General features: G+C 35.1%; 1 protein-coding gene across 1 annotated transcript in view; it reads left to right on the top strand.

Moving 5' to 3' along the window:
• The window catches only part of LOC150081720 (uncharacterized), a 198,629-nt gene that overhangs the window by 6,427 nt on the left and 172,186 nt on the right, over nucleotides 1-20,016 (top strand). The window lies entirely within an intron of this gene.

Below are 20,016 nucleotides of genomic sequence, written 5' to 3' on the forward strand. Positions count from 1 at the left end.
AGGTCTTTTCCACCCGGTGCGGGGAGGACGATGGTTATACCGACTGTGCTATCCTCTGTGCTATATACGTAAAATCTGAACTTAAGAAAGATTACAAAATTTAAATTAACAAAATATAGAAATTAAACTGTTACGAAAACTTAGCGAAGTAAAATTAAGCAACCGAAGTTACCAGAAAGAATTTAACTTAGCAGAAATACTTAAGAATGAAATTTATAAAATACTGTAGATATTAATTTCTCAATATTACTGAAATAAGATTTAAAAATTACAGAAATTAAATTTAAACAAATTTTAAACGAAAATCAGTCTACCCGATACCTGATCTTAATTTCCTTCAGTAAATTCTCCGAAGCCAACTTAAAACACGGCTGCTATCTTCGACTGCATAAAATGTCACTGCAAAATGATCTCATGAAGTAAATTTTTTGTTAGGGGAGGGAGGGCACAGTGTGTTAATTGTCTGACGGCACCAGGGGTTTCCCCCATCTCCTCTGGGGGGTACATCAAAAATTCTTCCTATTTATTTTTCAGTTATATTATGTGATGAAAAAGATTCAGTAGGTTGAACCGAACCCGTCTCATGGATTGCTATTATTATGCAAATCATTTTGTTAACAGAACGTATATAAAGAATCTGGAATCACACAACGAACTGCCCTCATACAATGGCGCCACTTGTCTGCCATTTTTATTTTTTTTATCTATTTATTAAAACACGTAAAAGAAGATGAACATTATCTCTAGAGCACTTATTCTGTTTACTTTGATTCCATTTACTTTACTGTTTCTTCTGTTTTTCCACGGTTATCTAATTTTTGGTATCTCTAATATGTACTTAGGTTTGGTACAAAATTTTGAAAGGGCAATTAGCTTTTGTAGCCCTGTTTCATGGGCTTCAGGTAATGTCGTGTTTGACCTAGTGTTGGAGCTGTTTTTCACGTTGTTCAGCCATCTCGGTAACCAAGAACTTCTGACGATCTTCTCCGAAACCAAGATCTTCTGAATGTCTCTTTAGGCGGAGTTGAAGGCTATATAACTTTAAATACATTTCAGTCGGATACAGACATTTTTCAATATATGGAATTATTAAAATGGGCTTCGTCACACTTGTCACTTCTTGATTGATACTTTACCAAGCTTTGTATAAGTTTTTCTTTAATTTCTCCATAGTTAAAAGATAGTTTATAGTCTCAAATAACGTTTAGATCATTATGGTAGTGAGCTGTATTAACAAGCTTTGCACTACTTGTTACTTGAAGAATAATTGGTTTCCTAATTTGTGTAAATGTTATTAGCGTTTATCACTTGGAGGTACGTTTTAAAATCTCTTCATCTGAAGGACTTTCTGAAAGCCTTTTCCTATGCTGCTGTAATTGGCCGATATCAGGCTGGGGAGTAGGGTTCCCCCCCCCCCGTAAGTTAGTGTTATGCCAGGGTTTTCATCCTGCACAACGATCAAAGACCAATGAACACCAACTTATACAGATAAAATGCCATATGATTCAGCGTACTATATGAACTTGAGAACTATAACCAAAGCAGTTGATTCGCACTTCTTCTTGCCAAGAAAAACGTCATAATCAGCCAGTATACGCCTAATATTGCCATGGATAAATACTCTTAAATTCGGCACAGCCGTTATCAAAAAGAAAAAAAAAATTGGCAAGTTATAAACAACACTAAGTATTCCTTTAAAAACCAAAATCCACCACATATAGCAGACGTTATTTTTGGAAGCTTCCCAAGTTTGCGAATTCCTCAATCTCCGTGATTTATTCTTTAAAATATCACATGCCAGAATACAGTTCCTGAAATGTTAATAGTTGCCATAACTTGGTGCTGACATACATTGACAAAATGCGTATGTCAAAGTTTGTGTTTAAGAATTATGGTTGCTATAGCAATCGTTCCTATAGTTTTAACCCGTCTGCAGAGGTCCGAATTCATCGAGAACTGGAGGAATTTATAAAGGCTTCTTCAATTGGTCCTGCAGAGCTGATCTCAGCTGGAGGAAGTGAGATATTTCCAATGGGTTACTCTTAGTTTTCCAGCCCGCCCAACAACTATAAATAGTGACATTTGACGGGCAAAATGTTCGTTGCCTGATACGCATTCGCCTTTCGTTGTTTAGACCCTTTTTTTCTTGTAGATAATGGACACTGTTTAATTACTGGATTTTTTTTAAATACAGATTACAAAGTTCTATTTAGGGCTTGTACCTTTATTACTCGCACATAAGAATGCGATCTATACATGACACGCGCTAGTACCCTTCCCATCCTTATAATTAACTGAAAGCCTCTTTTAAATAGGAGCTACTTGTAGGATTTTTTTTTTTAAAATTTCGGAACATCGAGTGCAAACACCACTGGATGTCTGATCATTACTTCACTAGTGGAGTTCATTTGAACTAAATTCTGTTTAACACTTTAATAAAATTAAATTTTATTAAACTAATAATTAAACTTAATTAACCTTATTAAACTTAATTAACCTTTTAATTAAACTAACAATGACGCTTTTAATTAAACTAATAATTAAGCTTTAATTAAACTAATACAGAGTAATACTATATTTTAAAAGTCGCAATATTCTGGTTTATACTCTTTTCTATTAAGCAAACATCTCATTAGTTTATTGCCTACAGTTTTCTCTTATTAACATTTGCATACGGAATAGAACTGTGGTATATTTATATCCGAACAAAAATACCAGACCGTGGACAATTACATAAATCAAAATTTTCATGCATTGGCGAGTTTTGCTCTTGTGTTACGTGTGGACACATCCAATCACGGAATTATATTTTACTCAATGAATAAACGTCAAACAACTCGGGAACGTACACCTAAGGATACAGACTGGACAAATCGGTTAGCTTGCGACAGCGTGTGTGTGTGTGTGTGGTTTAGCATAATAAAGTTATTTATCGATTGAAATATGATCGCACAATCTATTTCTTTTGTACATTACAAACGCCAGAGCGCATTAAAAAAGGAAAGTAAGACCGCTGTCTCATTTATAACTGCATTGTATTACTCGACCTGAACAAAGCCATTTCCTTTGTCCATATCAGTACGACTTTCATTAAGGTGTGATGAGAGCTAGTCACGCACATTTGCATTCTTTGAAAACTTACACCGCTACACAGTGTTAAAATAAAAGATAAAAATCAATTCGTGTTTATTTTGACTATTAATGTCTTAAAACAAACATCAAAGGAAGTATTTAATAATTCACAGCTGCGTGTAATCGTATTAACAAAAGAGAAGTGAAAACCTTTATAACTTGACAGGGGAGAAGAACAAATGAGGCTATTGGAAAGACAGGACAAACACTGGAGATATCAAAGCTTGATTGCTCGATAATTTGTTTATATCAACCGAGAGAGAGTCCTGCCAGAAATTCTCCATTATACTGTCAAGATCGAGCAAGAAAAGACAGACGTGATGATCTCATATATCAAAATATTATGATTACGGCGATAAACATTGATTTTTAATAGTAATTAAAAGGAATTTGAATGAAAAGAGAAGTTTGCAGATGGCGCTGTGTTTAAACCTTCGATATTTTATACATGGCGCATTTTTCATCTTTCTACAATAAAATACATAAGTTTGAATAGTAATGTGTTTAATAAAATTACTAAACGGTTGCATCAGCTTGTGTCTCTACTAAAATCAATATTATCTTTTTTATATATATTTTTGATTATAGAGCTCTTTATTGTACTTGTATAGACATTTTAGATTCTTGTAAACGCAGTCATGCATATGTATAGAGTTCACTTTTTAAAACTGGGCATTATTATCGCCTTATTTCAAAATTTTTATTAAAAAAATTCTTTATACTATATGTAAATTATATATAATTAAAAATTATTTTTAATTATTAAAAAAGTAAAAAAATAAAAACTAAGTTATCAGAACACCTCTTCTTTATTCGGATGATAATACATATATAATTAATCTTGAGGAGCACAAAATTGGAATTGGGCAGCTAGCCGCACAATATTAATCTGAATTACTTTAGCAATTTTTGTTATAAGTTTTTTTTTTTGCGCTTGCACATTTTTTTTTTTTTTTTGTTTTCTAATTTTATGTTGTTTCTGAACTGTCAAGTCCTACATAGCAAAGAGAATAAATATTTATTTGTCAACACGGATATCAATACAGTAGACATACCGAAATAACAAAAACATGTACATATACTTAAATGCTTTCTTCTGTTTACTGCTACAAATAGACAAGCGTTAAAATCCTTAAATGTTTCAACACCTCAGCTTGCGCGCGTGCCTACACAGATGAGGCGCGTTTCGAAACGCCAATGTTCACTTTTTATTTGCTACGGCTACACTGCAGGAGTATGAAAGAGTTAACTTAAAATATGCATGCAATTCCCGGAACTGTCATATACAAGAAAAAAAAAAAAAGGAAAAAAAAACTGAATCACGTAAGCGAGGCTACTCAAGGCAGAGCAAATCTTAGCGGAATGATCGAGCCCCATAAAATATTTGTAGAGAACGCTACTGATAAGTGAAGAGCAAATTATGGTTGTAACAGTAGGTCACTTCATCTCATTACTCGGAAGAACAGCTTCTGAAGGCGCTGTATTTATGTAGAAGCCGGTTTTTAACCTTTGAAACAGAATTGTGTGCAATAAAAATGGCCATTTCTTTTATTACTTCGCAAGGGTTGGGATTGGGGGTTGTTGTAGAGGCTCTTCCAAAAATATGAAATGAACAATTCAATAGATATACTTGTAGTATGCGTTTAAACTTTTTTTTTTTTTTTTGTTTTTTACGCATGCGCATTTCATTCTAAATAGATATTTGCGTTTAAACTTTTAAGTTGCTCACGTATGCGCATTTCATTCTAAACATAAAAAAAATGGAAAACAAATACATTAAAGCAAATGAAAACGAATTTTTGCTTAATTATAAAAACTTTCGCTTATTTAAAATAAACAAATCTTTCTAATTTCCATATATAAAGTCACGACGTTTCACTTAGGAATTTAATAGGCTGCCATTTTAAGTCTAATTTGCTCCAATATTTACTTATTTCGAAAAATGACGGAATTATTTTAGCATTACTTTTTTACATACTACTCTTTAATTATTTAAATACCTTTGAATGCATATTCATCTATATCTATTCTTTAATAATTAATGGAATAGACATAGATATATATATATATATTTTTTTTTTTTTTTTTTTTTTTTTTCCTACAGTGAAAATGATCCCCAAAGTTTCAAATATTTCCGTAATATTTTACCGGTCTCTTATACATTAGAAGAAAAGTGGATTTTTTTTTTTTTTCGTTTAAACACTATCTCTAATAGCGCTATTAGACAACTGGAAAGCTATTCGCTAAGCAATCTTACTCAGGACGAGATAAGACAGATAAAAGCATTTCTAAGAACAGCTGCGAGTCCGTTGTATTGAACTGATGGCAAAAGTGTGTCAACGGGCCCATTTCGCAAAGCCATTGACATCACAGTGAACTGTACACCGCGGCGTTGAATGAGGTATCACTTGGACAAACTTGCAGGATCTAACGTCGTTATCACATTCAATATCATCTTGTAATGCTTGCGAAACCTCTTCTGTACCTCATATGATTTGTTGTATATGAACAAGTTTCATTTGTTTTCTTCGTACGGAAACGTATATCCGTTCTTATTTGTAATTTCCTATTTAAATACCGTTGCGCGATCCACCTTCCCACATTAAACAAGTCTCCCACTGTTTATTGTAAGAAATTATTAGCGTATATCAAATTAACAAAAGGCAACATGGCTTTTTCGATTATGTTATATCCAAAGCATAGTACTGTATTTTCATTATACTGTACTTTTATATCTGCTCAAAACCAAACCTTGTTTTTTTTATCCCCCACTTTTGTCTTCTCCATAGCGTTCATATAGCAGTTCTCAAGGAACAAAATAAATTGTTCTCTTTTCGATATTTTGTATTCGTTGATCCAGGAATCCATCATTACTGGTTCGCTACAAATAACTAGGTAAGTAACCATATCCAATTTATCATCACAATATTCACTATCATTCCTTTATTAAGAGACACACACGCAAATGCAACTAACTACAGATAATCCTAAGGTTTTCTACTTCGTTCGCTGAGTAATATTTTATTATTATAAGATAACGGCAGTATTGGGTATCTGATGGTATATGTGGACCACAAAAAAATGAACTCCTATTAAGATTACAAGTAGAACCGCGAGTCTTTTTTTTTATGTTTACCGATCACTGCTGCTTCTCACGCAATACTTAATCACTGTCGGAAAACGTGTTGTCCAACATCTGTAGCCTGTCTGAAGCAGAGAACATGCAGTAGCAAAGAAATGAAAGAGAACTGTCTTCCTTGATCTGACAACAAACACAGTTCTGTGATGTATTGTTCTCCCCAGCTATTTCTGCAAGAAGAAAAGCAACAACACTTCTTATTGTAATGTCAGGAAATGTTAGCAGACTGCAGAATAATTTTTTTTCATTTTTTAAACGTTTCTAAGGTAAAAACTAATGAAGGTGGAAGGGATAGTAATTTGACCGACACGCATAAAAATATGTGGTGCCCGACATCGTAAAACCATAAAAACGTCTGAAAGCATGTTGGGGATGTCACTTCCTTATGCTCGGATGGAGTTGAAAGAGTGCTGGTATTTAATCAAAGTTATACGCAATGGATTTGAAGGAAAATTATAGTTAAAAAATGCTTACAGCAAATTTTGGACTTAAATATGATAATAAAAGTGAAGTAATATCTGAAATATTTTAAAGCATCGCCTTAAAATAGTTTATATATCAGAAAATGACGAAGGTGATACAGAGGAATTGATAGAGAAAGAGTAATGCGACTCAAGTGAAATGTTTTGAATTGTTAATTGCTCTAAGGGAGAGAGAAATCATTTTAACTGTGTCAGATCGACGACCCTTACAAGAAACCAGATTAGAGTGATTGTAAATTTTATAACAATGCGATATACTTGACACGATTCCTGATCCATGCTAATCGTTAAACAGCATCAATGAAGTTCGTGTGATGTCACTCCTAAATTGGAGAAGAATATTCAAGAATTGGTCTGACGAATAAAGCTGGATTACAAATAGAAATTTAGAAATGCAAAACTGTACTGTAGTGCTATAAAAATTTTAATAGACCAATCAATGCAAAAATTATATCAGGTTTTCCATATTTTCCATAAATTGTGAAACATTTGTCAGATAATCTTAATACTCGTACAAGGCTTCTTCTGTGAATTCTAAGGGCTGTGATAATCAATTACAGTAGCGTAGGAACTAAGTATAATTAAAATCTTTAAAAATAAATTCTGTTTTCTAGTGCACAGGAGGAAGCACAATAGCTACATATGTCGCGTGTTTGAACCTGCACAACAACACAAATTAAGAGATCCATTTTTGACAGCAATCTTCAGTCTGGAAACTTGATATTTCAGTTAAATTTTCATTCAGGTCACTGATACGAATTTCGTTTTGTAATTTACTCTCTTATCTGCTCTATATCAGACATTCATATGAGAGCACTACCAATCCAATCTTTTTATGTAACATTTCGTACTTTACTCTCCAACAAACACAAGAAGAGAACATGCAAATTCAGGAGTACAAATGGTTCGTTAAATACTTCTTGTTCGTGATCAACAGATACATCTCATTCATGAATTACAGCTTCAAAAGACAATACACCTGTCGATTATCTTGATCAAACATTTGAATATATCATCTCAAACGGAATTCCCCAATTCAACCTCTTGGAGAGTTATCAAGATATTGGAGGCGGGGCAGCACCAATTTCAAGTGTACAATAGCTACGGTGCCACCAGCAGATTGTAAATCGGTTCCAAAAATCCAGAATATTCGTAAATGTTCAGGTTAAGGTTTTAGACCATCAACAACGCCAAGACAAGATTGTCGTCTCCTTGCTCGTCGCAGTTAATGCTTGAACGCTACCCAGCTACTCGGGCACTTTGCAACAGGGATATGGGATGATAAAGAGATAGTAGCGTCATGATATGGGCGTCAACCACATCGACTTCATGCGAAAAGATCTATGATGTGCGTTCCACTGAGTGTTAGAAATCGTAGGGTCAGAAGCATGTGGGGACTCGAAATAATTGGACTGATAGTCATGTCTTCTTCACAGATGAATACAGGTAAAGCTTGAAGTCAGATTCCTGTTGGATCCTAGTGTGGCACGGGAGAGGAACTCGAAACAACCCTGTGTACGTATAGGAACACAGAAGTTCGGTGAGATGGTTTGCCGCTTTGGGGATGGCATCACTCTCTGTGATCTACAGGTCGCCTCATCGTCAGGAACGAGACACTGGCTGAACAGTTGTAGAGATGCGATACTGCGAACCATGGTCCTTCCCTGTTTATGATGCTTACTGGCGAAGAGTTCTTTCTTTAATGGATTATCTTACCCGCACCTTAAACTTGAGTCCCATCTAGCACCTCTAGGAAACCCTAAGATGTTTTCCAGCTTGTCCGGTCTACCTAGTCACACTTAATCATCTGGAAACAACTTACACAAGGGTGGAGACGGACAGATGCACTGGCAAAGTGCAAAACAGCTCTCGTGGTTAAGAGATAACTACAATTTAAATACTGTTATACCGTGATAAGTATCTTTATTAACAACATCACGATCCGGAACCCATACCAGTTCCTTGGTTACATGCACAACTCATAATGGTGCACGTTATGTACTCGTAGTTATGTAGTCGTGTGCATGACCAAAAGACTGGTGGAAGTTCCGGAAAACGACACTGTTTATAAAGGTAATTACAGCGGCGTAAGAGCAATTTAAATTATAATTATTTCTTAACGGAAATAACCAGCGAAGGTAAGGACTTGTTTAAACTCGTGATTAAGGAAATGTCTGGCGGTTGCTGGAGGCCACATACCATACTAATGTCATTGTCCTTGCGCATGGCGTTCACAATGATAGCAAAAACTATTTCCCAAGCTTCTTGTGTACCATGTTTCAATAAGGCTAAAATCACTCTTCACTATGAAGTTTCTTCGAACTTTTTTGACTTACACTGATCGGAACTTCAACTATGTTACGGGGCACTTCGTCATATTTACATAAACTCGTTTGCATTGATGCCCTAATTGTTTTAATGTACATGGCTAAATGAAGTCGTAAAAGTCCACGGTAATTAGCTTTTAGCATTTTTTTTTTTTTTTTTGTATCCTACTTCAGAGAGTACATTTTTACGTTTTAGTGAAAGAGCAAATATATAATCGTTCCAAAGCAAAAATTTATGGTTTAACCTACGTATACTCCCGTCTAAAAGTTTATCAAACTATCCTCTTAAATCTTTTTTTACTGCTTTAAGAGACATGGCATTCTGGCGATTAATTTTATAATTGTGTCTTGACTAACATTATTCCAAGCGTTTTTTCAAGGTTTCCCATAAATTTTGTGAAGGACAGCCTTCACCGACTTTTGACGGTCTAGAATAGATGATCCCATAAAAGCTCTATTGGGTTTAAGTCAAGAAATTGGGGTAGCCACACCGTAAACTGCAATACCCACCCCTCCTTTGGTTTAGTTGCTAGTAAGTAAGTCCGTGCACAGCTTACAGTTGTGGTTCGGTCATTGTCATATTTAATGTAAATTTTCGTCCACAAAGTCCAAGTCCATGTTCAAGAATGTAGTATCCTTTGGACTTGGACTTTTGATTTTCCACTCTAGGAAAATCAAAAGCAACCACAAATCATGATGGAACCAACACTCTGCTTGACTCTAGGCACTAAACGACGTGGCACCATTTTTTTTTTTTTTTCAGTTGATCTTCTCTCATAATTCTAGGCTTGGATCCAAAAATTTCAAATTTGGATTTATCCGTCCACAGTACGTTTTTCAACTCTTCAATTGTCCAATGTTGATGGCTCTTAGCCCAAGCGAACCATTTCTTTCGCTTTTCCGGTCTTTTGTTATGTTGTCACGCGGTGTCGTCCTAATCGTGGTTTGTCCTTTAAATTGCTTGTCTCCTTGAACCTTCGAATGGTAGTTTGTACTCCTTTAAATGAAACACCTAATTTTTTTTTGTCAATACTTCTCATGGAATAACTTTCTTTGTACAGAATTATAACGGCACTTCTTTTTTCAACACTCAGTTCCTTATTTCTTGCCATACTTATCAAGAAACACATAGAACTTACACCAAACACTATTTCTGAATGATTGGTGTTCGATTTTATAAGTTAAAGCGCTTACTACTTAATTTATATTATTGCAAAACACTCTAGAATCATCTGTAACCTTCTATAATATTGAAACAATACTCCCACTTTCTAGAATGTTCAGGAATCATCAGCAGTGTTCTACCACATTTAGGAGTCTTCTACACCTTTTTGGAATATTCTTAAATGTTTAAGAAATCTCTTAAATATTATTTAATTTTTTTTTTATAGGTAATAAAAATATTTTAATAAAAATTGATAAACAAGTTGGTCCAAATCTAATAAAAACTTTGAAATTAAGAAACGTAATTCCAAACTTTTAGGCTGCGGCGTATAATCTGCACCCGCTTGGCAGTTATGCGGCTAATTGAAAATGATTTAAGGAGGGGTCTAGTAAATAATTCAAATCTTAAGACAGGTGGACTTAAGTGAGTTATTGAAATAAACGTACTAAGTGGAATAAAGGTAGTTACTGTGACTTATTACCGGAAGCCGTGAAAGTATTTGGTGATATCTCTTTCTATCTTAATATATGATATCCAAGCACGACAAGCCTTTCAGCACGCTGGCACCCAGATATATTAGGTCTTTCTATATTTGTCCCCAGGTATTTATTTTGTATAGCTGCGCAGTAAAATAAAGTATTAATAAAGATAAACAAATAGTGGCATTTTAAGGGCACCGAGCCACTCACGTGTGGTCTCTTTTGCTCTCCGCCCTTTCACCTGCATTGATGTCCTTTCGGCCACTGAACTTCCTCTAATGCCATTGACGTGCAGGGAAATTGGCTAAGGTCCAAATGTTGACGATAGATTTTGTGCCAGCAAGCTACATTCAAATAAACGCTACCACGTTTCTTGTCACGAAATTTAGGAGCTGAGAGTAACAATTATTATAGTTTCACAGACGTCAAGTTTCCATTTATGGATATCGTCCCTCGGTCATTATTTCTTTCCTTTCTCTTTTCTTTTTTTAGATAAAGGTGTTTAAGAAATGAAGGCGGCTTCTCAAATACTATTTCTGTAATTTGATCGAATACTACTGCATTTATAATCGCTATCTATATCGATTATAATGCTCGATGATATTATAATCGATACAGATGTACTTCTATAGCATTTTCAACACTCGTATTTTAATGCCCAAGTGGGCAGCATAGCGGGTAGGGTCGCCGTCCTCCCCATATAATCGATGACGTGAGGAATTTTTATGGGCCTTTTTCACAAAGTGGCTGAGTTTAGGTCGGTCTCAGGTGACGGTTTTTTCTCCCAGTATCTTGGGTTTTTCATCCAGCAAACAAAATCGGACCACAGAACGCACGCAATTTACATACAGTATACAAGGAGCAATATGGTCTTAGTCGCTGATGCTCCTAAAATCCTTCTACTACTTCAACAACAACAACAGCATCTTATTTTAATAAAGAAAAGATTGATTCGTTGGCTAGTTTTGTGCGATGGCAGCTCAGGCGGCCATAATGTCTTCACCTACTGTGCCTACATTCACCCATACAAAACCACTAACCACAAACCCTCCACCACCAGTTATTTTTATTGTTTCCATTAAGTCACCAGAGTGAAACAGACATAGAGAAACCCTTGTCCTTCCGCCTGAGATTGGCTAAGTATAACTCCCATTAAAGACGCCTTGAAGAATTCCTCCAGTCTCAAATTGAATTTCGAACCACATCTTTTCAAAAGAGAAAAAAATGGGAGAACCAATATATCCTCACGGAGGAGAATATAGTGATACTTCCGCCTCCCCTTGGTGAAGTATTACAGTATCCATTTAAAATGAAAGCGGATACTTTAAACGTCATACTCTAAAATCATAAGGTTATATATGTGAATGTTAATTAATAGTCAATAATAATTACAAAAAAAGTTTAAAAAATCATATAAATTACTTATCAACCGACTTCCATAATAAAAATTGCTCTTCGAACAGCAGTATGTTTTATTGGTTCGCCAAACCCGATACATAGTCCCATAGCTGTTGCAGTAGGGCAGATTATCTTTCTGTGTGTGAGATGGCGTTCGAAATTTGCATAATGTCATTAAGATATCCGAAAGAGAATCAGTACGAATCCCTTTATAGATCGAAATACGTAATGATATTTATTTCTAAAGAAAACAGAAGATGAATTCTATTTCATGCTATTTACTATGGAATGCTAACCAGATAATTAGCTATTCCTAACTCCTTGTTCGGAAATTTTTGTTTGATATTTTAGTCAGTTGAAAACTACAAGCTATTTAACTAATCACCGATTACCGTGGTTGGGTTTTAGGCACATTAGCGACTTAGCCCATATTGCGCTGTGTGTATTCAAGGGCCGATTTGCATGTTCTGCGGGCTGAAAAACCCGAAAATAACTCACAAAAAATCTACGCCCTTCGCCTGAGATCGATTAACTACAGCCCCATTTGAAGAAGCTTTTAGAAATTCCTCCAGTGATGGGACTCGAACTCAGATCTCTCCAAATGAGTGACAAGTGGCGACCTCGGTGATTCTAGCAACTCTGCTACCCACGAGGGGGAAAGTTCGCCAGACAAGGGGTGACTGCAATTTATATAATTAGCTGGTTAGTTAGTATAAATATCCTAGCGAAAACCTCGCTACTGGACTGACTAACTCTGCCTTGAGTTTAAACGCAGAAGTTTCTCCAGTGTACACTGCAGATAATGAAATTTTGTCTTCTGCTCAATACAGCTGACGTCTCTACAATTGAAATAGTTCTGTGCAATACCGGTGACTTAATTAAATTTCTTTAAACGTATGCAACTGAAGAAAGTTGGTTGAGATACAGAATATTCATTTTTCTGCTATTCTTTCTTTCTTTTCTTTTTTAACCCAGTTCTTTGAGTTGCATTGGTGATTGAGTAGCGCAGCACTAAAACTTCAAAAGAACCCGAAAACGAACCAAGAGACAAATCAATTTTTAGCTTTACTAAGATACATAAGCCACACACTCTCCTTAATCTGCTATTGTTTTATTTCTTTTCGGCATCTGTAAGATCAAAAACGTGTGCATCCTTTCTGGTTATCTGCGCTTCACTTTATCGACAATGAGGCTCGCTTCGACAACTCAAGAAGTTTTCCCGTAGATTGAAACAGTTCATCGACTGTCATTAGAGCTGAAGAAAGTACAGAAAACCGAAACAAATCTCCAAGAGAGCACTTAGAAAGCTTGAGGAATCTCTAGATGCACCTATCAGAATGGCGAGAAGTAGAAGTGTAACGATAGGATGAGACGTGCAAACGAGCTTAAGAGAAAGAACAATGGGCATACGTCTGCAAATAAAGGCGACAGGAAGAGATTACCTCCCTGTGTAAAAGAAGACATTGTCCTGTCCGCGTTTCTTCTTTTCTTTCTTTCTTTTTTTTTTTTTTTTTTTTTTTTTGTTCGATGCACGCGTCTGATTTGTTCGGTCTGTTTTGATTGGCTAATTTGATCGATGGATTCCTTTTATTGTACTTTCCTTTTTCTGATATTGAAATCTCGTTTTCGGGCTTCCAAGAAGGAATATTTTTCAATACTGAATCTGACTCGTCAAATCTTGATCGAGGTATCTACTTTTCTCTCTCTCCTTTTCGTTCCTTCCCAGTAGCAGTTTTAGTAATGCAGTTTTTTGTTTTTTGTGTGTCGCTGATGTTTTGGAGAAAAAAAAACCAGACTATAGCAATATTTTTCATATATATATATATATATATTTTAATTCATAAAATATTTCGATGTGAATTAATACATCCGATTTCATATATTCGTTTTCTAATAATTCATGATTATGAAAAAAATAAGATCAGCGATAAAAGAACGATGAGAATTAACATTTCTTAGAATTTTAATAGTACTAGTGTCTAATTACAAAACTTAAAACGACAAGAAAATAGATCTAAAAACAAATCTCTTGTTTGAGAGATAATTTATATGTTACACGTGCTGGAAAAAAAAAAAACTCATAAAAACTCGTGTTATACGCACGAGATGTATTTGGTGAGTTGGCTCGCTCTAACTGCTATAATCTTTGTTATTAATGTTCTTTTAACTGGCAAATTAATGTGGGAGAAGCGAACAATAATTTTCAGTTCAGGGCTATCGCTAAGAGTTCAAAAGAGGTCAATTTGAAGCAAGTTTCTGCTAATCGGCACCTCGTTTGACGGAGAAAAGAATTCAAAAAAATAGCAAACATGTTTATGATGATTCTATGGACCTGTCGTCGCATATTTAAATTAGGTAGCAGGCATTAATAAATCACGCGTTAAAAGAACTATGGATAAGGATTCCATACTCATCTAAAACTTACACGTTCTTATACATTTTCTGACAGACCTCTTTCTTACATAAATGCAAAAGAATCATTCATTTAAAGTGATCACTGAGATATTTTATGATCATCGTGACATGATGTCCATGAGTATGGTCCAAATATTTTGTTAAGCCAATTTAAAATAAAAATTCTGCCACTGAGTCTGATATCAGAATGATCTTCATCTCTAAAAACTGACAGAAGGAATACTGCTTCCAGTTTTATCACAACAGTTATTTCCAACGAGATTCATTCCGAATTGGGTGGGTGTACGCACCACGGCAGAGGTCATGATGTATAAAATGCGGTTGTTTTCATTCACTCCTTTCATGTCTTTTCTGGAATACAAATCTCCGTATTTATTATGTAGACAAATTCCTCAGGATTCAAGTTAATGTGAATATCCTGCAACAGGTATCCTATTAACCTTGCTATTTCCCACTGTAATAGTCCTTTTACAGAAATCTAATTGAAACAATCTATGGTGAGGATATCATAAAAACATACTAATTTAATAAAGGCATCGGTTTAAAACACAAATAATTGGCTGCGTGGAAGACGATTTGGGAATTTTAGACAACATTGGATAAAAATATGTCTCGGTCTTGCATTTGCGCTTAAAATAAAAAGTACTGCCCAAAGAGAATTACGTTTCCATTTACTGAGGCTGTTGACAACCCATATACAATAATGTTTTATAACTCTCGCATCCTGAACTTTTTCTGTAAATTTACTTGAGGATTAGTTAATGTCAGGATTCTGGTCGGAATAGTGTTATATATTTCATTTAGAGACACGTGATTTTTGTTTCTCTTTCGATATTATTCAATATAAAAAGAGCATGACGCTCTTGAAGCCTGATATACATCTTATAATTATTTTATTAATTTAATCTTAAATGAAAAGCACATCTTAATTAAAAACATCTAACAACTGGCCAATGAAAGATGGTCAATATTCGCACGTGCACGAATACGGTTGAAGATTTACCATCCTGAAAACTCTGCACAGGTCTCTCTCTCTGTCGCTTTTTAAGTCTTGCCTACTTTCGTAACATCTGGGACTATACATAGTGCCATCCCTTACATGTCTGCCCCAGAAGTTCCATAAAAAAACTCTCTACAAGTGCCATTCCCTCCTTCCCCCCCCCCCCCATGATAAGCAAATCACACGTGAGCGGTATTGAAGAAAACCAATTCAGCGAGTAAGTCCCAGTGCAGTCACGACGCATGTCTCGTACGATTACAATTCTTTCATCGCTTTAAGATACGCCAGAGGGAGACGAATGGACGCAGAAAGGAAGGCAATGGATATTTTTTCTTGCTAGCAGGGAAAAAAAAGTGTATATATGAAAAAAAAGTTATTTCATTGGTCACAGAAAATTTCGGAACTTGATATCGAGCAATTTAGTGATTTTTTTGTTTACTTATTTTTGCTTTTTTTTTAATAGTTTTGTTTTCCGATTTCTGATACAAAACTGCTTCTCGACTATCCTTTAAACGACGAGAAACGATAAATTACTTTTCAAAGTTCAAACAGTCATAATCCCTCAGTCGCTTTTATTCTACAACGGAAAAGAAACCTTCCAGTTTTCTCTCTAACGTGATCTACCACCAAAACTGCCATTCCTACCCATCAATAGAGGTACAGAGCGACTACCACGCAGGAATGCAAATTTCTAAATCAGAAAAAGTGCATTTTTCTTTTTATACTTAACCATTTTAAGTATTCTTGGCCGATTCATTCATTTTTTCTGCAGTTAATGATTTTTCGTCAATCATTTAATGCACGCTAATAATGTAAAAGGGACCATTTGCTTATAATAATTCGAGGAAATAAAATATTCCATTTGTGCGCATTCAGAAGTTACATAAAAGTGTACTCTCACGAGAAGAGTACAGCAATGCATGAGGTGATGGGTAACGTGCAAGAAACGTCACACTAATGTTTCCGTTTCATGCAAACATTATTTTCATGTCTCGTGCTGTTAAACTGAGTTTTGTGATGCCTTTTAGTGTCCATTTCTCATCAGGCAAGCGGCCAAATTTTTCTCTACTTGTGAGGCATGCCATAAACTTTTCGCATACACGATACAGATTTTTAAAGGACGCATGGAGAGAGAGAGAGAGAGATTACGGTCTTTGACCTTTCCTTATCCCTCAGGAACTTTCTTAAGTAATAAAAGAACAACTGCAGAAGTTACAAAGAACAAAGTTCTTTATTATTAAAAGGTTACTCTACCATATCAGCTACTAATACAAGTTAGAGAAAGCATTGCATTTAATTACTTTGTGATGGAATAATTAATCTTATTCCAATGCCATCTATAGCCAATAATTTTGTAATCATCCTAAAGCGTTTATTTTTTAAACTTTAAGGTAAACTATAGGTTTACCTTAAAGATGCGCGAAAAAAGTATAGTTTAGAGCTGAAAATGCGAAAAATGTGTTTCACAACAAATTCCTCATATAAAATCAAAAAGATCCTAAAAACAAGTTCTATAATTCTTTATTTTTTAAAGCGTTTTTATATGCCTTTTAGGTCTATATCCAGCGATTTTTTGCCACATTCCTCTTGGTGGCGCAAAAAAAATCACATCCCTTTAGAACCCTATTTGATGGACTATTTGCCATATTCCTCTTGGTGGCGCAATAAAATCACATCTTTTTAGTATCCTATTTGGTGGACTACTTGCGATTAACTCTTAAATGTGTTATCTTATGGAAACAATGGTGTTTTTTTATATCTCAAATTAATAACAGTTTCATTTAAAGAAAAGCAACTTTTTTTTAAAAAAATAAACTTGGATTTCATTATTCATATCTTTTTATAGAAATATATCCATATTTAATGTTTTTGTGTTTTATTTTAAAAATATCCGTAGAACTCGTATAACGTGTTCGCCATACAACTGAGTTTTTTAATAAAAAAAAAAAAAAAACTAAGCAGAAAAGGGTTTTGGTTTAACCATCAAAATTAAAAAGTTTTTAACAATTTGTGCTATCGACAATTTTGAACTGTGGAACCATCTACTGAGAAGAAAGTGGAGTTTAAACAAATACTTCAACACAATTTGCACTTTGATGTTCGCGTAGTCGATGAAGCGGTATTATTCAATTTTTGGAGTTGAACGAGTTCAAGTATGTAACGATTTGACACGAGGGCGATGAAGTTACACGCCAATTAGGTGACGTCGAAGAGGTTTAAGTTCGGCAAAACGGAATTTCATTATCGGAAAATCAGGTTTTAGATTGGAAGGATAGCGTGTTGCCAATTTACTGGACTTAGTTATATACGTAACAATTCACAAATAGAAACACTGACTTAAAGGGGATTTTAAACCCTACGCATGCGACGTCATAATGAGCAGAATGCGCTTCCTTTTTGTATTAAAAAACAGCGCAATCATTTATACACAAGTTGCGTCATAAAATTCAAAACATTTCAGCTAAAGTTAAAATAAAGGCAATCGAAATTTCAAATGTATTAGGATGTGGATTAAAATTAAACTGTAATATGTTTTAAATATAACAAATAAACAATATTTCAGTTGTGTATATATATATATACACATGCACACACAATGTATTCTTAGTTTGATTTTACGAATGAAAACAACATTCGAATTACCTTTAAAATATATAAAATTTTATTTATTTAAAATTATAAGCTAGATTTTTATGTATTTATTTATTTTAATTTTATGCACAACTTCCAAAACAGATTTGTAAATTCTCAATACTTACTAAGGGATTTCAATATGCTTTTCCTGATTAATAATTCGCAGTTCTCAATATGTAGGGGTGATTACCAGTGTGATTATTTACTGCAATAAGCATTCGCTGTTTTCAAACACATGGCTTGAATGGCTGTGTGTATTTAAGTTCTACTCCAGTGGTTCCCAGACTTTTGTCACTCGAGTCACTTGGAGTTAAATACGCTATATTCGCGACACTCCTAAGAATGACTGCGATTGAACTCAAGTTTTCCTAATCGTGCGTCATATTTGAAGAAGGTCACGGCACACCATAATGCCGAGATACTCTTCGAGAACTAAATCTGTCTATCCCCTCTCAAAGATGCTCTCGTCATTATGATACCTCTTCCTCTTCAGGAAGAGGTATTTTTACAGTCTTAAATTTTGTGTCTAATTGAAAAGATTTTTATACAGTAATGCTACTCAAACAAAATCCTGAATAAAGTTTTCTTTCACTTAATAATACACGTGCGTTAATACACCTAACAGGCACAGCGGCATTTGTAAATTTTTCTTTCACTAATTCAGAGTCTTCATTTAATGGAATTTCTTTCCTGTGCCGTGTCTCGGGCAATTTTCTGTTCTTACGAGGTGATATTCTGTGGGCTTGTTTCCGATGACACGATAATGCACCAGGCTGTGGGACCCGCCCTTGCATTCCGTCCGATCGACACAGCACATTCGGCACCTCCCTGGAGCTGTTTTGTGAGAGCCGACTACTACCGGTCCTGCACGTGTTTCTATGCCTTCCTCTCTCTTTTGATGCACCGGTGGAGTTCGATCGCCTCCACTAACGCAAATGTGTCAGCCAGCGAACGTTCCGAACGGTTCTCTACCTGGATGAGCGCAGATGTTTCGCAAAAAGTCGGACTGACCGTAACTACAGGTCAGGGTGAAAGTGAGTTTCGAAGTAAGCCTTAACACAATACCGCCTTCACAAACACGTACGCAGAAATAAAGTTCTTTCCCCCCCTCGTCTTTTCTTTTCCCTCGCTTGATCAAAACGCTACTTAAGAAAAGGGAAAAAGTAAGCTGCATAAAATAATGGCGTGCATGTGGTGAATTGGGAACTGTGGTGGCGTTGCTGTCTACAGCTGCATGTTTCTAAGTTGGCAGGAGAAAATTGTCCACTTAAGTAGTGCTCGAGATAGAGCGTAGATCTTATTTCAGAGCATCTCCTCATGTCTGCTAGAATTTAGAGTGTGGCTCTTGTAATGGATATATCCAGCAAAATCGGCTGCTTAGACGACCTACCACAATATACGTGAAGATTTACAGATTTCACTTATTACGATCTGTGTAACTTTGTTTAATATTTTATTCTATTATCCATTAGCTGCCCTAATCTTAAAAGAATTAACTTTGTGTTAAACACATGTGGCTCCCTCAGTTTTATTTCTCCCCAACACTTCAAGTTCAAACTGAAAGTTATCTACTGGTGGCAAAATAAACGACTTATATGAATAATGCTCTTGTCATTTCTTTATAACTTGGATTCTCGCCAAAAGCCATTCATTTTCCCAGCTCAGCGGGTATTCTAGAGCTGAAAAAACAGCTATCCAATGTAAACGCATTTACTAATGCATAAAAATTTAATATAAATATAGTATTCTCTCTCCAAAAATATTCCAACATCTCTGCATGTGTTCCAGTAGATGAAAGATGCAATACAATATATGATGCTGTTTTTACTTGAAGCAATTTAACAG

The sequence above is a fragment of the Mastigoproctus giganteus genome, chromosome 8 (assembly GCF_048544385.1).
Source record: "Mastigoproctus giganteus isolate SK-2022 chromosome 8, ASM4854438v1, whole genome shotgun sequence".
Taxonomy (NCBI): domain Eukaryota; kingdom Metazoa; phylum Arthropoda; class Arachnida; order Uropygi; family Thelyphonidae; genus Mastigoproctus; species Mastigoproctus giganteus.